The sequence below is a fragment of the Notamacropus eugenii genome, chromosome 3 (assembly GCF_028372415.1).
Source record: "Notamacropus eugenii isolate mMacEug1 chromosome 3, mMacEug1.pri_v2, whole genome shotgun sequence".
NCBI classification, from domain to species: domain Eukaryota; kingdom Metazoa; phylum Chordata; class Mammalia; order Diprotodontia; family Macropodidae; genus Notamacropus; species Notamacropus eugenii.
This window is the reverse complement of record NC_092874.1, coordinates 220,760,661-220,766,820: the sequence shown is the minus strand read 5'-3', so window position 1 is coordinate 220,766,820 and position 6,160 is coordinate 220,760,661.

Genomic DNA, 6,160 nt, shown 5'->3' with positions numbered 1-6,160 from the left:
TCTTTCATACAGCGGCAAATGAGACACAACTTTGGGGTGAGGAAGGCTTCACCTCCTACCCACATCTGTTTCTTTAGTCTTCCATGAACTGAAGAGTGGAAGGCAGACTTTCAGCGGTGGAGGTGGGGTATGGGGAATGGTGGGAAAGTTGTAAGGAAATGACTTAGGCAATGGCTTCTGTCTCACTCCACCATAAACTGAAGTCAGATGTCAAGGAGCAAAGCAGGGCAAATTTTTACAAGTTTGGGTGGATTTTGGCTTCCTTATTCCTAGAATGATTTAACTACCTTAACTCATAGGCAATGTGGTATGAAGAGAGAGCTGGCCTCAAGCCAGGCACCCAAGTCTGGGTTCAAGTCCTGCTTCCAACACAGACTGACACGTGGCACCCTGGACAAGTCACCTTATTTTGAAGTGCTCTGGGCAATTCTCTAATACTATTGACTACAGAGAAGGTGCCAACTACCTGCATTGGTAGAGGGAGTTTTCTCACCCCAGAATTCCCTATATCAGTGATACCTCAGGTCCAGTGCCCTGTTTCTTATCCTAACCATTAGCTTCACTTACATCCAGTTAACAGTTTTAAAGTAGCTCCTGTTGGAAGGAGAATGCATTTTGATCTATCCACCCTCTTAACTGGTAGATCAACAACCTCCTGACCTCCCCAGTATACACATACGCACAACCAAAGTAAGGCAAATTCTAAGAAATGAAACAGCAATCCACTTTTTATGTCATCCCACCTAGGTCTGAAGAGGCCTAACTTACCCATTCTGAGCTCTGTTCTACTGAGTGTAGAAATAATGGTTTTGAGTTATGCTAATTGAGCTTTGATCCACTTTATCTGGGTGATGGCCTGTCTCTTCTCCAAACCCAGTTCCTTGTTACCTCATTATCAGAAAGTTGTTTCCTCTTCAGAAACTCCTCCACTGGTTCCTGAGAAAGCCCTCCCCTGTATAGTCCCCTTTGTTCTTACTGAGTTAGTCTCAGGGCCCTATACTGTCCTCTAGCTCTGAGCAAAAAGAGTGTAGAAGCTGGCTGAATTAGGACTCTTTTTCTCACTGAAGGTAGTAAATGTTCTTTAGTAACTTTGACTTCTGAGGTCTTAATGACCTGTGCCTGACTAATCAAGTTTCACCTTCCTGTGTTGGGAAAGGAATGAATGGATGGAATTGGGAGAAGGGTTTGATCTGATTCTAAGCAAAATTGTGAAGTTAGAACTGTTTTTCTTCAGTGCCAAGTCCACCACCTTTCTCCCATCCCTTATGCTTCCACATCCCTCCTCATTCAGGCACTCTAGTGCCTATTTCTTTTATTCAACCAACTGGCTCCCACTTATGTCCCCTGGGCAGTTCTCTGTGTCTTAGAACCCAGCCTGGCCAGCCCTCCTTGACAGCAAAGCCAGACTTTGAGTACTACCTCTTCCCTTCCCCCACAAACAAAATTTGCCTATATACTTCCTCCATTTTTCTTAGTGTCCTACTATGCTGATGTCATCATATGTGATAAAAGGTGTTGATGATTTAATAGGTAATCCTATCTAAATGGCATCCATATTGTGGTGCAAGGCTATTGAGGAAATGATACCTTTAGAAAAGGCACTAATTTGCCTCCATTTTGTACAGTATAGTGTGATGGAGATGCCAGAAAGGTAACAAAGGGGCCCCTCCTCTAGTCAGGTGAATCCTCCAGCCTTTTGTTATTTCATTTTTCATTTAAATACTTATTAACAACTAGAATAGAGATATAAGGTTTAGATAATCATAGATGCCACATTCATGGAACCTACAGTCTAGTGGGGTTATTTGGATAAGACAAATTATGATAATACATTGTGCACATAAGTGCCTTGAGATCAGGTGTGAAACAATGCCATGTGACATTCACAGGAGGTCAGCACTAATTTGAGGGATCAGGAAAGGTTTCATGGAGGAATGTGGTATTTTAATTGTACTTTCAAGGATTGGTATAATATTAACAAAGACGGGTATAGAGGATAGCATGCTTAAAGGTCCAGAAGAAAGAAAGTATGGGATATGTTAGTGAGGCAGAAAGTTTGAGTTTGGCTGAAGTACGGAAAGCATAGTAAGGAGGAATATGAGATACATCTGGGATTGTGATCTAATGATGTCAGATTGTAGAGGGCTTTCTAAGCAAGAGCTGGAACATTACTTGGTGGGCCACACTAACCAATGAGGATTTTTGAGCAGAGAAATAACAACCAAATCTATACATAAGGAAAGTCTGACAGGTATGAAAGATGAATTGGAGTGGGGAGAGCAGGAGGCTGAAAAACTTGTTAGGAAATCATTGTGATGGTCCAAAAGGTAATGAAAGCTTTGTCACGAAAAGGGGAAGGATCCTGGTATCAGCCTAGGAATAACGGATTACTCTTAGTCTCCCCATTTCCCTCGGATAGAGCCTTCCCAGAAAAGCAGCCCCACCCTTTCTTCCTGGGGAATGAGGGCAGAGAGGTGTATGTCAAGTGTGGGTTGCTCAGGGCTGGAATAGTGAGTGAAAATTTCCAGGATGCACCCCGCCATAACCACTAAGTTACACTCCAGGAATAGGGCAGAGCAATTGAGTGTACTACCTATGCCTAGGCTCTGTGCCAAATATTTAACAGACACCTATGCTCAGGGAAGGACCTGAGGAACAATTACTTGTGCATTCTCTAGCCTTTCAGATACTCAGGGTGACCCAAATGGGCTGGAGGTCTTGTGAATACTAGTAGGAAGCAATTATTTAACAGCATGTTTCTTTCAATGCTCCTCCCTGGTGTTCGAGACTTTTTAGGTAAATGTCACTAGAATAACAACAACAAAATACCTAATATTTATATAGTGCCTACTATGTGCCAGGCACTTCGCTAAGCACTGTACAGATATTATCTTCTATCTTCACAACAACTGTGGGAGATAGGTGCTATTATTAATAGAGATAACATTTGCTCAGTTGTGAAGGGGATGAGAAAAGGTGGAGGTACAGTCTTTTCTTCTCACTCTGCTGCCAAAGGCAAAGGGATGAGGGTCTGAGGTCTAATAGGACTCAGGTATTTTACTGGTGGGAGGAGGGGGAAGGTCATGTTGGAGAGGTAGCTGCAAAGATGTCTTTGAATGGCTCTGGTTCTTTCCCTCTCCTGAGAAAGATATTTGAGATAGGAAGAAAGGGAAGGGCCAGAGTTAGGGAAACAAAAGAGGGAAATTTATTGAGACAAGGAAGAAAAATGGAAATTGATTTAATGACAATGATTCAGATATGAAATGGAATTGAGAGATCTATGCTGCTAATCCTTGCACTCCAGAGCCAAGCTTTGAAGAATGCTTGTGTGTATCATGAGTGAGGGAAGGGAGGTATCTGGATCTAGAGGGGGATTTTCAAATGTGCTTAGAAGAAAGGAAGCCAGTTAAAAATCTTGGTCTGGGTCAGCCTAACTGGGCTCCTGACCTCAAGTTTTTCCCTGCTCTAGTCCATCCTATACACTGCTGCCCGTTTTCCTTCAGCACAGATCAAACCATGTAAATCCCCCACTTGACCAACTCCAGTGACTACCTCTAGGCTAAAATATAAAATCCTGTTTGGCTTGTAAAGCCCTACACAACATGATCCCCCCCTATCTTTCCAGCCTTCTTAAACATTCCTTCCTCACTCTGATCCAGCCAATTTGACCTTCTCTCTGTTTTCTCACATACTAGCCATCCCATATACTTGGAATGCACTCCCTCTTTATCCACAAGTCATACAGTCTCTCTTTTCCTTTAATGTTCAGTTCAAGCACCATCTACTACATGAAATCTTTCCTTATGCCCCACAATTGTTAGTGCCCTTTCTTCCATATTATCTTGTATTTACCAACTTTTTATATATTTGTATTTATTAACTTTATATTCATGCTGTGTATATTTTTATATGTATTTGTCTCCCCCATTAGAATGTAAGCTCCTTTTGAGTAGGGATTGTTTCATCCTTTGTTACTTGCATCCCCAATACCTAGTTCAGTGCCTGGCACATAGTAGGAGCTAAATAAATACATGTTAATTGATTGATTGGTTGATTGTTTGAGGTGGGGGAGGAGAGTTCAGATGGAGAAGTTGACATTCATGAGGGTGTAGACATCTTTTTCTCAGATTAGACCAACGTGACCTCTCTACCCACCCCCAATTTATCCCAGTTAAGAGAGCTATTTTTTTTTTTTGGACATAGAGATTCTTGGTTAAGCAAGGTTTAATTAGGGCTATATCTGCTTGGCATCCTTAAATTGATAATTACCCACTCTGCAGTTACAGCTAAGATCTAGGGTCCTTTAAGTTAAGAGATAGAGGGCTCATCTGGCATCATCTGAACTCCTACAGTCCTAAATTCCAGCCCCTTCCTGAGTTCTTGATGGAGAGGACATGGATAACTCAGGCCTAGGACAGTTGGAATTCTAAAGATGAAAGAGATCTCAGGGGTCATCTAGTCCAACCATATGAGAGCTAAATGTGTGATCTTTGACAAGTTAACCCCTCCGGGCCCAAAGCTTGGAGATGATCTCCAAACTCCCTTCCAACTGTAGCAAACTGCTTTGCCCAAACTGAGAAAATACCATAATCGAATGGGAAGGGAGCAGGAATTATAGGGATGGACAGGGTTTCTTTCCTTCACTGAAGAAGGAATCCTGTTCCTAGGAGTGAGTGATATTCTGGGGAGAAGGGGAGGAAGTGGGAAGGAGACTGTCCTAGGAATTGCACCTCTCCCCAGAACTGGCAGATTCAGACCCCAAGCAACTAGAATACATCCATTCCCCCACTTTTCTGTGTGCAATGAAGACTTTTATGTGGCAATAATCCCAATTCACCCATTCCCAATCTTTCAGTAATCATATATAGGTTGCATCCATTTTCGTTTCATCTGTGGGCTCCTGCTGTCCCCTGCTGGTAGATGTTGAAATTCCTGTACAGGAATTAAGGTTATCAACTGTTGAGTCACCTCAAAAAGAATGAGCAGAGATTTTAACCGTCAAGGATTTTAATTCCAGGAATCCCTCCTAAGGCTTGAGACCTATCTTCTTTCTCTGTTTCTCCCACATTTACTGGTCATAACTTCCCTTCTCCTTGAAGGATGGAAAGGATTTTAATGATTGGACATGTTCTTTTCAGATATGGAGTACATATATCATGAGCTAAAGGTACGAATTAGGAAAGAGCAGGACAAAAGTTCAGGAAACAGAAAGTAGTCCAGTTTGATTATGATACAGAAAAGGTTAAGGGAAGTAGGGCTAGGAAGTTGTTTGGAGCCAGATTTTGGAGTGCTATGAATGAATGGATGCATACATGCATGCATTTATAAAGTCTATACTATGTCAAGCACTGTGCTAAATGCTCGGGATACAAAAAGAAAAACGGAAATAATTCATACTCTCAAGGACCTCACCTTCTAATGGGGAGGGGGAGAAGAAGGAGAGACAATACATAAAAAAATGACTCTGTTACTTTTCTGTATACCTTTCTGTATCCCCATGCCTACCTACCACAATTACCTAGCATGGTGCCCTGTATATAGTGGACAAGCAGCAAATGTTAGTTATTGATTTTTGGAAAAGAAAGACCAATAGAGTCAACCCTTCAAAAAATTCTAGAATATATCATTTTTAGAAATGAAAGAACATTTGATAAGTCAATTCCAAATTCTTCCCTCAAAAAAAAATAAAGCCTCATAATATATACTACCCACACCTCTTTCCCCAAATTCACAAAACAGAATTTTCAAGCAATTTCTTGAGCTGGAAAAAAAAACTGAACAATTTATGTCAATGCACTTTAAAAAGGTGGGGAACCCAAATGAAAAATGGACTAAGATAGAATTTAATTTAGACTAGAATGAAGTTGAAGTGGATAGGTCACATTAATACAGCTATTAATACAGTCTTTCAAAGTCTAGCTCAAGTATGGTTTTGTGGCCTCTTTTGACCTCACTTCGTGTCTTTATCTGTAAAAATGAAGGGATTTAGTTTGAAGTCTACGATTTCCTGCCTCCAACTCAGCTGGGAAAAAAATCCTCCCTTCTGTCTCTATTCAAGTTAGTTCAACAGGTCATTTTTAAATATAAAAGTACATATATAAATATATCCTCAAGAAGCTTATGGTCTACTTACATACTGCTTATTACAAAATAAATACCT